This window comes from Cyanistes caeruleus, chromosome 1 (assembly GCF_971803275.1).
Source record: "Cyanistes caeruleus chromosome 1, bCyaCae1.hap1.1, whole genome shotgun sequence".
Taxonomy (NCBI): domain Eukaryota; kingdom Metazoa; phylum Chordata; class Aves; order Passeriformes; family Paridae; genus Cyanistes; species Cyanistes caeruleus.
The window spans coordinates 15,611,872-15,626,060 of NC_141701.1; the positions used below are offsets into that span (position 1 = coordinate 15,611,872).

Below are 14,189 nucleotides of genomic sequence, written 5' to 3' on the forward strand. Positions count from 1 at the left end.
GGAAGCAAAAAATTGATTAGACTTCCAGCATTCAAGCTGTCTTTTTATTTTGTAGAAAAATATGCCAAAGATAGGATTCTTACTTAGCAAAGGGGGTTCCTGGCTGGAAAGGGAATGTACCTCTTGGTGTGGACCAGTTCATCACCCTTCCATCTGGATTTTGTATGGTATAGTTGGTTTTTTTTTGTGCATTTTAAACATGTTTATAGTTGATGTGAACTAATAACTGCTTTTCTAACATGAACTCCTGTGTAACAGCGCACCAAATTCTAGCCAGAGCATAGCTTCTGCTGTGTAATAAAAAATCTGAATATCATTAGCGTAGCTGACAGAAGTATAGTTTCAAAGCATTTTAATGACAAGGAGGGCATTATAATCCTCCTCTGCATGTTACTTAAAGAATCAGTTTGCTTGCAATAATGATTTTACTTTTCTGAAGACAGCACTTATGTTTCCTGCCAGAAAAAGATTATTTTCTCCTGAAATCTTCTTTTCCCCCTCTCTCTCTCTCCTTTAAAAAAGACATTTTAATAATTCCTTCCTTTAAGGCCTGGCTTATTTTTGTTCCCCTGCTCTGTCAGGGTTGGCTTTGTGCTCCCTGTGTGCTGGATAGGTGAGCTGCAGGTATGCAGAAGCCATCAGCCAGGCCAGGACTGTGGCCTCTGCCCCAGGATTTTCAGTATGGTCACCTCCCCTGTAGTCCTTCTGGGTGAGGAGTAGGCACTGCTTTGGCTTGGAGATTTTTTAGGTGTGTATGACCCTGAACTGGCTTGTTCCTTGTGCTAGTTTCACTACTGGTTGTGTTTGAAAAGGCAGAGAAGGAGATGGGAGCTGGGCTGTCCAGAGGAGAAGTGAGGTCCTTCAATGCAAGCCTGAGTTGCCATTGAAAAGGCACAGTGTGACTGGCCCCCTGCCAGCCCTGGGGTGCGAGCAGGGCGTTTTTGGCCAGCATGGGTCCAGGGAGAGGGCAGGGCCTGGGCCCGCAGACAGTGGTGAAGGGATGGGCAGCGTCCCTTCAGGTCCAGTAGGGCTTAAGCCCGTCATAAAATTGCACATTTGGATTCTGGATCCTGGATCTGCCCGTGGCACCCTCCTCTTGACTGGGTGACAGCTCTGCTCCTGATGAGAAATGTAACCACATTTTCCTTTGAACTTTGTCAGGGTTGCCCTCTCCTCTGTGTGCTTAGTGGTGGAAGTTTTTGTCACAAGCAGAAGCAAAAACGCCACTAAATGTAAGGGGAAAAAGACCTTCACGTGTTACGCCGGGCAGAAACAAAATGCTGGAAAGGACTGCCAAATCAATGATTATCCAAAAGCCCTGGTTCTAGCAGACAGTATGTACCATAAGTAAGTAAGTAAGTAAATAAATAAATGCATTTTAAAATGCATTTCAGTGCAGCAGAAAGAATAAAAACAGTAGTAATGTATTGTGCTAGTGGGGAAGACGAAGAAACTCGGAACAAATGGCCTGGTGTTTACACAGCTAAACCAAAATAATATATGAAGGTTGGTCAGGCCCAAATGAACCCCATAAAAAGCTTTTTAGGAATTCTAAGAGTTGCGTTGGTCAGTTTGACCACAGCAGACTTCTCTGTGTTGGCATTGTGGATTATGTGAGAACAGGAGTGTTGCAGCAATCTAGAGAAATGTGGTAGCTTCAAGAAGGAGCAGGGAGACAGGCAGTATTCTTCCTCCTTTCAATTAGAGCAAAAGGTTTATTTTCTTCAGTAGAGAGACCAGCAGGTATCACCCATCACCTGTTTAGTTTTATCCAAAGAGATTAAGTTCAGTTGAAAATTGTAACATGCAGTATTTTAATGTTTTGTGTTACAAAAAAAAAAAAAAAAAAAAGTTTTTTTTTGATGACCAGCAAGGTGTAGTCTCAAAATGTCTGAACTTTATTCATCAATCTCTATCAGATCTCTACAGATTCTTTTTGTATCCGAGTCCTACTCAGACTTTGTGCACAATTTACTGAAAAGAACTTTATCCATATTTCTTTTCCCACTTTTAAATGTATCTCTGTTAGATTCTTCTGGCAAAGCAGTGTTGGCAACTCTGGGTGTGTCTTTTGTGAAACCTATGTAGAGGGCTCGAGAATTGCTTTCTCGTTGCACTTTTAATTACTAAACTGCCTTCAAAATACCAAAAGAATGTGGAATGCCTGCTTGAACGGCACAGTCAGACACTCAAGTGACCGGTAAGACAATCGATAGAAAGGATGGCTTTTTTCACAAAAGGTTTATAATGTTACAGTAAGTTCCTGCTGCCCAAGTAAGTAATACGTATCTTGTATTTTGTTTGACTGCAGAAGATAAAGCTATTGTGTTTTTAAAGCTATTGACCTTAAAGGGAATGCAGAAAGTCACAATGAAAATAAAAAATTTAAAACAAAAATGATAGAGACAAAGAGTGACTTTCACCCCAACTGCTTTTGAGGAAACAGTGCCCTTGGCATGTATATTCTTAAGGAATAGTGGTAAGGCTGTGCGTACCCTGAAAAATGGATTTGTGTATGTTGTCCTGAAGTTCTGTGGGAATTGTGAGCAATGGGTAGCTCTTTGAACATCAGCCACAGTATGTAATCCTTTTTATGAAGTGACCCACCTTTATCCTAAAATTAGGTAGAGTTTTTTGCCTTGACAGCGTCTGGTGGAAGGATGTTTCATAGCCTCACTGCTTTGTCAGTTAAAACCCTTCCTTCTCATTTTCATCCCAAAGTTAATCATGGCTAGTCTATTTGTTCTTATGCCAACTGGATCCTAAGCTTTTCCCTCCCTAATGTTTACCTGCTGCTAGCAATTGTGTTTCTAGTCTAAATGAGCTGCACTTCACATGTCCATAAAGAGAAGAGCTACATCTTCCATATCTTCATTAATTTTCATTAAAATGAATTTTTCTTGAACATTTTTAAATGGTTTTCTTAATGCAGTATCATCTGTAACATCATTACTTACCTGTTAATGCTCAAATTTTTGCCAAAGACATAAGGCCTTTGAAAATGCGATTTGGACTGGTTTATATTTGTTGTCTGCAACTGTATTTTTTTTGGTTTTTTTCCTTCTTCACTCTCTGTTAATGAGTTTTCATTCCCACGTTCAATACAATTTTCAGTAGTTTTCTGTGTATCTCTGCACTTCTCTAGATAGAAGATACCATGAACCTTTTGTTATCATTCAGTTTCCTTAGTATTTTCTGTATAAACACTTGAGTATTTGTCTTGTTAGTTCATCTGTGATGCAGCTGTTTGAAATGAAACTTTCAGACACTGATGGACTAGTTCAAATGGAAAGAAGTGACTTGAGAATAGTGTAGAGGAGTTTCAGTCTCTGCTTTGTCATTTGGCCTCAGGGCCAGGCTAGCTTCTTGATGAGTGTTACAAAAACAGTGTAAACATAGCTGTGATATGGCTGTTTTGGAGTGGGAGTGATTAGTGTACAATGTTGATTTTCTATGGACAGAAAGGAAATTATGAGACCATGTTTACTTGCCTAGCCATAGGTCTGCCTTTCTATTTTAATCATCTATTATTCTATTTAAGGAGCAAAAGAAAAAAAAAAAATAAAATACTGAAAAAATGCCTTTATAACTAGAGCAGAAAGTGTCTCTTCAGTATTGCTGAAAGGTGGAGTGCTTGTTGGAAGCATAAGCCAGCGCTGAGCAGTTGCTGATTGTCTCCTGCAGACCAGACTCGGCAATTCTCATCTGCTGGATGGCGCACGTTGCGTTTTGTCTGTTCGCTTGAGTTTCTACTGATGGGGTCCAAAATGATTTGGAGAGTGGTGCCAAACCAGATTTTCTAATGCATAGTCAGGATGTTGCCAGTGTGAGCATTTGGAGCTGGGAGCTGCAGAAGAGTATCCCACAGTTGGGATGCACCCACGATCTGATGTTGGATTTTTCTCATGTAGCAAAGCAAATAAAGTGCCAGGCTGTCTGCTTTAGAAATGCTGAGTGTTGCCACAGTATCTTATGCTGATAGACTGTTGTTGATTAATCTTTTGAGTATTTGAGAATTCATTTTCTATCAGTGCATTGTAATATTTTTTTTTACTTTAACCTTTGTATATTTATAATTACAGGAAGCAGTTTAACTGGCAGTGAGAAGTGCCTGATGCTTTCATGTGGCTTCACTGTTTTCAGCTTGCAGAGCATTGCTATGGCAGTGTGAGCTTGCACATGGTCTTCCTTTTGCTCATCTTGATGCCTGAACCACTGACATTTCCTCACTTCTTGAACCCGAGTTACAGTGGTCACATACTTAAGATGTAGCCTAAGCCTACGCCTAAGATGTATTTCGTTTTTGCTGGGTTCACAGATCAAATTTTCTTGTGATGTTGTGAATTCAGAGCAAAGTGCAGTGATCTGCAGAAAATTATTAGCAGCTGCTTACCTGTATAAAGGATGCAGGACACTTGAGGGCCTGTGTGTACAATTAAATGTGTACTTGCCTGCCATGTAAACAAAAGTTCCTGACTTTATGCGCTCTTTCTGCAGTTGAAGTAAAAGGTGGTATCTTTTCTGTTTTTGTAGCTCTTCTATAGTGAATGTGAATGAAATCAACAGTTACAATAATATTCCTATGTTCCTATTGTTTCTATTACCCACATATGGCTTTAAAGAAAAGAAAAAAAGAAAAACGGATATTTCTTTAAATCTGAATGAATTTTAACTCTTCCTGTGATGAGTGAAGCATGGGGTCTTTATTCTACTACCTCCAGTAGACTTGCCATTTCTCAGTTTATATGATGTTTCTGTTGCTGATTTTAGTATTTTCATGAAGTTTCTAATGTCCAGTCTCTCTTTTTTTTAACCCAAATACTATGTCTCAATCTTTTTGTGTATTTCCAGTGATTTACAGTCATGATTCAAACTGAAGTGTAATGAGACATTAGGCATTGATATGTCAAGCTGTTAGAAAGATGCAAGGGAGACGATAATTTTCAGTAATTTTAGTCTAATCAAGTGTGTATGTTGCCCAGATTACAGTGTACTTGTGAATTACTCAAGTCCCCTTTAGCTCAGAGGCCAGTAGAGTTCTACGTAGATAAAGTTCAGTTTGGGCTTAAGGAGCCATGTTTTTTTCTTCTGGGGTTTGCAGCTTCCAAGCCCCCACTGTTTCCCACATCTGAGCTGGGGAAGCGAGGAGCAGCAGGTCAGTGCCTGCGCGGTGTTCCAGGCACCACGGCACAGACCTGCAGCCCTGCCGGTGCTGTTGGTGCTGTGGGAGCGTATTGCTGCCACCTCCATGCCTAACCTTTAATTATCCTTGGGGCTGTGAGTGTAATCCAGACTCGTGCAGCTGGTGTGAGACAAGCGTGCCATCTTGTGAGCAGGCAGAATGGGAGCTACACGTGGACTCCACTGTGGGCGAATGAAGCGTGAGGGTATGAGCGGAGCTGTTGGGTATTTTTGTTTTAGACTCAAAGGAGATCCAGAGCTTCAAGAATTTAGGGTGTAATAGGATGGGAAATCAAATTTCTTCTCGAGATCTGGGAGTCATAAAGAGTAATTATATTTCTATTAATAGGCCAAGGCCTATCAAGATGATATGGGATTCAGTGATAATGAGGTTATTCTTTTAAAAAGAGAGACTCGAGTCTATGTTTGGTTCAATCAGTAGATTTTGATGCTGGAGAAGACCCAAGTACCATGTACTTCACAAATACATTGGTTTACTGCAGTCTCTGTTCTTTAGGTCACATATGCATATATATGCTCATATCTGCATACAATGGTTGTATGCATGTCTTATGACGTTGAGGTTTTTATCTGTGATCTTGCGCTGTTCTCATTACTCACAAGAAGAGAAGCCACGGCCAAATTATGAAGATAATTTCTAATTTCTCTCATGTATTCTTATTCTTTCAATACATACTGCTTAACAAAAGAATTGTTTAAGAGATGCTTAAATTTAATTGGCTCTGATTTCATCTTCGTATTCTTCAAAGGAAGGCATCTTTGCTGTATAAATCCGGTTGTACCAGATTTCAGGGGGTAAGAAATTTATAGCTAATACTAATCCCTAAAGAATTACTACATCTATTGTGAAACATTCTCTACAGAATTGTCACAGTTTTTGGGTCCTTTATCAGTTAATCAAGTAATTTTAGAAGTTGGACTCTCTCCTGATTCTTAATGGTACAAAGATAACTTTTGCAACCTTACATTTTGTTATTTATCAGATGAAACTGTTACAAGAGTAATTATTTACTCTTGACTAGTGCCATTTTAGGAAGAATTTGCATGCTGATATGTGGATGAAACATCTATCTCTTGTTTGAAAAAACAGTTGTGAATGTTCTGCAGCTATTCCTAGACTGCAAAATTAGAAGCAGCCCTAGCTTGGACTGATTGTCATGCAGAGAGCAAACAGCAACATACATTGATGGGCAGCAGCTAGATGAGCAGAATGACATGACCTGTACTCAGCCAACTGGCTCACATTTGACCATCCTTTCATTCAGTTGTGGTTATCTCACCCCATCCGTGTTGGACTCTCAGTTTCTCCACCTAATTGGCTGTGTTAATTTGTAGCCCGCACCTTCAGATCTCAGGTACATCCCAAATTCCTTTGCACAAGTTGCAACATTACTTCAAAGAAGTTGCTGTTGTAGCCTCTGAAAGTAGTTTTGGGACTTTTTTTAGACTCCAAAGTGCCAGTGAACCCAGAAGTTGCTTTACTAGTTGCTTTCTTTATAAGTGAAAACAGGACAAAAGCTTTCACGTTTTGTGGGAGACATCCCAGTACAAAAAATCAGCCTAACATCATTGCTGGATATTTCTTAAAACTGGTGAGGTACCGAATTGGAAACTGAGGTGGCATGTAAGCAGCTCTGAGGAGGAAGACAGGAGCAATGTGGTAAGACTTGCTTGCGTACAGGGGATTTTTGAGAATGGAAATATTAGTGTAATCTGTGGTTGTACCTCTCTGACACTTTAGAGAGATAGTTATATATATATTTTTAGGGAACATTTAGGTGCATTATTGCTGGAAAAGAAATACAGTGCATTATTGCTGGAAAAGAAATATAGTGCCCAACTTCAAAAAATATCTTCAGTAGGAATAAAACTGTTCTTCAATAGGAATAAAAGCTGTTCACTTCTGTTTGTCTCTGCAGACTGAAGATTTCTACTCTCATTGGTAGTTTTAGTTTCTGTCTATATGTTGCTGCGTGCAGATTCTGCCACCTATGTTGTACTTGTGTTTCTGAAATTACATATTTACCTCTCAGGGAAAAAAAAAAAATTAAATCTTTTTTTGTATGTGTTTTATGATCCTGGCAGATTACTGACGTTTAAATTAAATTTCTTATGTCTGTATGGTCCAGGCTAATGTGAGGGCTTTTGGCACCACCCCTTTGTGCAATAAAGAATCAAAGCCAGTAGCATAAGAAATCTTCTATCAAAAGCTGAAAGCTAGATTCATAAAATCACTTATGCAGGCATTATGAGATTTTCCCATGGAAAGTTTATGTGGGAGTTTGGGAAAAACTGATTCAAGAACAGCATTATTTGCACTATATATATTCATCCAGCAGTCAGCAGGCTGGCGCTGGCATCCCTTGCCAGTTTTAAAGGGTTGCCAGCACTCATGAAGCTGCTGCAAAGCCACATCAGCAGAGTATCAAGGAGTCTTCTTATTCTGCACCCTCCTTCCCCCTTTTCCGACCAGAATTGAAATGGGTAAAACAGAAATCATACTCATCAGTGAATGCCTGTACTCAATTCTTACGGCTGTCGGAAAAATACTACTGTTTTAAAGGCGTTTTTAACAAATTATTAAGGTGGAAGCGCTGTAAGACTAGCTTTCTCATCAGCATTTCACTTAATTTCTCAGCTTCAAAAGAAAAATAAGAGATAAAAAGGGCAAATAATAGACAAACCACTCAGAGTGAATCCATTTGCATTCACTTTGGTCTTTTTTTAAAAATGTATTTTACTTTGTTTTTTTTAAGAAAGTGGCTCTGTTTCTCAGTCTGCGTGAAGACCATATGATATGTGCTGTAAGAGAGTCTTTCCTTGTTAATAGGGATGATTTGAAAGGTAAGGTAATTCACCACTGCTTTGGCTGGAGCTAATATTGGGCTCCAACATCAGTTCTGTAATTTCTGACAAATGGCCAAGATTTCTTGAATAGGCACAGCTTTCTGTTTTGTGTAGGGAACACACAATCCACTCTTTTGTTGTGGTTGCCACTGCTGTTGTTTCTCTCCCATTCACAATGGAGAGTGGGGTTATTTGTGCTGAGTGGAAAAACAGTGCCAAAATTCTGACTTGCTTATGTTTAATGTGATTTTAATTTATGTTATAGCCATGAACGGTAAAAGAGATTTTGTAATATGGATCCCCTGTATCCTGATCTCTAAGTCAAGAGGGCATATTGGTGATGAAAGTTTTATCTGTCACAGGCATGTCAAGATGAGCGATTGCTGCATGATTCAACCCAAATGTATAAAAACTGTTTATATAGAGATTGCCAAACAATTTCCATTGCTTTTCTTTTTATCTAAATTCTTGAATAAATTACTAAATAAAATAGTCTGTGTTTGGAATGTATGGCTGTGGGATATATGGAAACTCACAGCATGTGGGGGGAAAAAAGTAAAAATAGGGAAATACAATAGTTTTGTAAACTTTATGTGAATATAGGTACATCATATATGGACTCAAGGTTCAATTTGCTGATCAAAGCATCCAAATAACTTTGGATTTAATAATGTCGGCAATGAATGCTAATATATGGAAATTGAAAAGCATGGAGCAACAATAGCTAGCCACGCTTACCAGTATTACCCTGCAGCATGTAGATTTACATTTTTTTGTTTTGTTTTGCAATCACAGTTTGGAAAATGTGTGTTCTTTTTCCCTTTTCCATACTTCTGAATGTGGGTTCTCCCAAACAAGCTTAGACAAGATTCAAGCTAAACAATAGGGCAACATCAGAACCTTTGAAGGCTCAGTTTGGATAGGTACCCAAAGCCTGAGTCTGCTTTGATGTATGTGGGCTCAACTCCGGTTGCCCTTGGTTGCCCTCTCTTACCTATGTAACTTGTGTCTGGAAACCCTTGCCAATTTTTTTTTAAAAAGAAAAAGAAAAAAAAGAAAAAGAAAAAAAAAAGAAAAAGAAAAAAAAAGAAAAAAAGAAGATTAAGGCCATTTTTTCAAACTTGTGTTTATCTTGGTTCTGGTCTGGCTGTAAAAGCACTACAATAATGCCCTCTCTGGTGATGATTTAATGTTACTGTTTTAGGTCTAGGCTGTAGACTTCCACCTCCTTCCCAGTTTCTGAAATTTCAACCCTGTTTCAAATGGGAGGATTTTGCCTCTAGTTGGAAACAAAATTATGTGAACTTTTCTGGAATGCTAGCCAAAACCATCCTCTATCTCCCTTGAATCTTTTCCTCTTCTCCCAAGTAATTTATGGTTCCATTTGACTGAGGTTTTGGGCAAGGGAACTCTGATGCTTTTCTCTCATATCACAGACCTCACCTGGCAGAAAGGGACAGCACACCCCAGATTTGCTTCTCTTGAAGTCAATGGGGCTTTTGCCATTACCTTCAAGGGAAATAGGATCAGTCCATTGTATTCTTAATGCAAAAGAACAAATGAGTCATTTCTTGTACCCACTCCTGATTGTTCTTGCCTAGGAGCCAGGAGGTCACCTTCTTTCCTCACTCTTCATCTCAAGGTAGCACTGTGCTTGCCTCTGCCAGTACACTCAACTTAGATTCAGTTCTGAGTCATTTGCAAACCCTAAACTCCTATTGTCTTCAAAGAACGTTTGGATTACAGAGAACACTGAGTTTACTCAGGCTGGAAAGAAATTGAAACATATGAGATTGCCACACCTACTAGAAGAGTTTGACAAGACAGTGGTTGCTTGCCCTAAAGACAGGATGAACAGTGGGGATGTGATAGATGTGCCCAGAGCCCAGGGGTCTTTGATTCTTGCTAGTAGATTGAGGGAAAAATCTACTCCACTGGGAAAAAAGCTCTAAACACTTAAAATGTTTCCTTTTTTTTTTTTCTTTTTTTCAGATTTAGATTGTAGAGTGGGAGCTACAAGATGTCACTGATACCAGGATTGTTGTGATGTTGACATAGATACTGGTCACCTTTATTGGATGTGGGGATATATATAAGACTTCCTTAAAAACAAAATGTAAAATGTTGAGAGATAATTAAGCCCTACAAACCCTCTTACTCTTCAGAAAGTCTGTCATAAGCATTGAGGATTAGGAGCAATGTATTTTTCACAGAAGTAGGTGATTCTATCCAAATGCAGCTGAACCTTCTTTGAAGGATCTGTTATCTCCAGAAGAGAACACCAGACTAAATGGACCTCTGGTTTCATCTAATAGGGAATGTTCTGCATCCTATAAAGTGTTACAACAGATAATTGATAGAATAACCAGAAGATTCTGAGGGGATGGCAGGCAGGCTCTCATAGGAGGTGTCAGTCCTGGCAGAAGCCAGTTACTGTGTTGCAGTAAGCAAATCAGACTGGATTCTCTCCGTGGTGCAATAACAGTAGATTGGGGAGCATGCAAAGCAGCATCAATACATAAAAATTAAAATACTTTTAATATACAAAGCTGAGTTTAGATAAATGCAGAACAGAGAAGCAAAGGCATAATATTCTCTGAAAGTGCGGCCTTTTAATGCTGTTTTGGAGACTAATTTACATACAAATAAAATGTCAGCTTATCCCATAACTGTCATGATAAATTGGGGCACTTAGATTTTTTGCATGAGATGCTCCTTCTGTACCTTATTAAATTATAGGATCTTGGCCTTTTGCCAAGTGCTAGGGTGATGCTTTCTTTGCTGAAATACATACAGGAGATGGATATGGGCCTGGACATCTAGAGAACCCAGGTTCAGTAACTAGCCAGGAGCTCTGCCTGCGCGCCACCTTTGAATTTTTCATTTCTCTGTAGATAATTTTATTTATCCATAAAATGGCAGTGATGTTACTTTTCCTGTTCCACAAGCTTTGTTGAGTTTTAATTAGTTGTCATGTGTACAGAGTGCTTTTGGGTACTTGATTGGAAGCAAGGCCAAAGTGAATCTTGCCTTGTTGGGCTCTCCCATCCTGGATGGGTGGCAGTGGAGGGCAGGTAGGAACAAGCTGTCTGCAGCAGGCCAGTAAGAAATGCAGAGCAGCAACCTGCTGTACTCAGGAACTTGTAAATAAAACCAGTTTTGGAGTTCTTCATTTTGGTTGCATAAAATGTGATAGCATAAAATTCTCCTTGATGTCACCTCTTTAGACACATCACCTTTTGACTTCAGTTTCTCCTGAAAGTGTCTGTGTGATTACCCCTGGAGTGAGCTTAAAATGAAATAAATGCCTGGAAGTTGGCTTAAACAATCTATGTTGAAATGCCATTCCTAAACTCTATTGAAATGACCAAGTGTCTGCTTTATACCCATAGAAAAGGTTAGATTTATTCTAGTGGGTAGATGACTACTGATGTGTGCTGTGCTCTGAAGCATAAGGTAATAGGAAAAGATCATTGTGAATTAATTCAATGTGAATTAATAAGAGATTTATGTGATGAGAGTTGTTTGAAGGTGATGGCACTTTGTAGCTGAACAGGATTTAAGATGTCCAAAAGTGCACCTTTAGAGATTTGAAAACGATCGATGTTGGGAAAGTAAATGTAAATGGGAAGGAGCAAGCTTGAACAGACCAAAGCTCTTTTCACGTCTCTTTGTTGTAGACTTTGTGGGGAAAAAAAATTACAAACAGCCGTTGGCAAATTGGTGATCAGGGGCTAAACTGAAGAGCCTGAAAATGCAAAAGAGTAGGAGAGGAGGAGAAAAAACAAGAGTGTTTTGCTATAATACTGTTCTCTAACGCAACTTTTAAGGCATGGTTTTCTCTTTACACTTTTTAGATTGATGGAACTATCATAATTTCAGTGGAGCATGTGGAGTGTAAAATATCAAACAGATGCATTTTGTCCAATAACAATGTCTGATCCTGCCTAATTTTATGGATACGAGGAATCATGTTATACCTTAGCAATTTCAGGAAGGAAAGAGTGGATATGCAGCTTGAGGGCTTGCAGAAAAACATGTATAGATTAGAAACTCCTTTGGAATTAACTTGTCAGTTCCTTAGAGCTGTGACATTTTCTGTCTTGTATGGTGTATGAAGACACTTGTGCCAAAGCAGAGAGGAGGTGGTCTTGTTGAAGAGGCAGTTGCTTGTCATTAAGCTTATTCTGCCCTCCCATGGTTTAGGGCCTGACTCTTGGGTTCCTTTCACAAAAGGGGTTGTTCTTTCCTTCCCTTCTCAGCAGAGAAAAGTTAGGGAGGGCCATGTGTTGTTGGTTGTTTGCTGGCAGGCTTGCTCTGACAGCCACGAGCAAAAGTGGGAGAGAAGCATCGTGTGTGACTTCCCCCTGCTCCGTGTCCCAGCCGGAGATGGTGGGGATGTGAAGCCGTACATATCTCTTTTCAGTCCTTTAATTGTGCAGGTGTCTACAAGGGAAGGTAGAAGGGCAGCAGCTTTGGCCAGTCCTCTGCCACTGTGTCTGAGTCTGGGGTAGTTTGCATCTAATGTAATCTAATTTTCAGTGAGGGCAGCAATTTCATCTGGAGTCTCCAGTGTCATTTACAGATTCTTTAATACTTTTTAAAAAACGCTTAAATTAGAAAACACGGCAGGTCTTTGAATTGTGGGCTGTACTAATGAGCTTGTTAACTTTCTGGTTGTGCTGTGCACAGGTCTGGGCCAGCCCGGCGGGACAGGCTGCCCAGGAGGGCTGGGTGCCGGGCGGCTCCCCAGGGACGGAGCCCGCCGCAGAGATGCTTTCCCAGAAATTCAGTCTCTCCAAACAGGAGCTTGCTGGCTTCGGAGCTCGTGTGCCTTACAGCTGCTCGATTGTTGTATGGAGAGTAGGGAGGAGGCTCCAGATTGATTAGGACTTTATGTGCTTGATAGAAGCCGGCACTTTGAACACTTCGGGGTTTTTATATGAAGAACAGCAGACAGTCTTTGTAGTCTATTTATGTGTAATAAACTGGGTTTTGTTTTGTGTCTTGGTTTTTTTTTTCCTGTTTTTCTTTTTTTTTTTTCTTTCTTTCTTTCTTTCTTTCTTTTTTATTTTTTTCTTTTGTGAAATAAAAAGAAGTCTAAAAAGGAGAGAAATTAAAACCACAGCCTTATTTTCCCATGCAGCTATAGCAAGTATCCTGCGATCTCACATGATCGGCTGTCCTGCTGGAGTGGAGTGTGGGAAGGTGTCAAAATATGTCTCTCAATCTCTTTTTTTTTTTTTTTTTTCTTAAAAGGGAAAGCCAGATGAATGCCAAAAGCCCTGATCTCTTCTCTAGCCCCGCAGTAACAAACTGCATGAGTGTATGTTATTAAGATGATAAAGATTAAATTTCTAGTTACTAACGTGCTATCACAACAGCAAAGGGGGAAAAAATCTTGAAAAAATTATGAAAATTAGTCTGATGGTCTCCTTTTAATAATAAAATCACTCCCAACCCCAACAGACAGTGTAGGCTGGAATTCCACGGGGCTTTTTTGTGGTCCTAATGATTTTAATAATACTTTGTGCTATGTAGCACCTTTCATTAGAGGATCACAAAGTGCTTTACAGTCACTAATTAATTAAGCCTCACAACACTCCTGTGAGATAGGTAAGTATTACACATATATTAAGCTGAGACACTGAGAGTTAATGATTTTTTGCTGCATTATTCTGGGAAAATGATTGATGTTCAAGCGCTCTATGTGCATTATATGTCTTTGTGTGGGTGTGTAATATATATGAGTGTAAAAGTATTAATTTTACTATCCCTTAACAAAGGTGTCCTACTTGAGCCTGTTGAATATAAATGTGTATTTTCATTTAACTTTTTGTTGCTGCAGCGTATTGACTGATAATATCAGTCTTCATATACCCTTGACTCAGTTTGTTCTTGGTCTGCTTGTGCATCTACTTATACAAAGATTAGTCAGTGGCATCTCATAAAATTCAAACACATTTCTAGATGGATTATTCTGTTAAAAAGAGCATATGACTAAGATCTGACCTAAACCTGCAGACCAAGCACCAGGCAACAACCATTCTGTTGCAATAGGCTTTGATGACAAACCATCACATTCAGTAAAAGTAATGAGCAACAACAATGACCCGCTGGGGAACTGGTGATCAGCAGGT

General features: G+C 39.4%; 1 protein-coding gene across 9 annotated transcripts in view; it reads left to right on the top strand.

Annotated features, from left to right (window-relative positions):
- Window positions 1–14,189, top strand: part of TRPS1 (transcriptional repressor GATA binding 1) — a 214,762-nt gene that overhangs the window by 25,308 nt on the left and 175,265 nt on the right. The gene's annotated exons all lie outside the window — the stretch shown is intronic.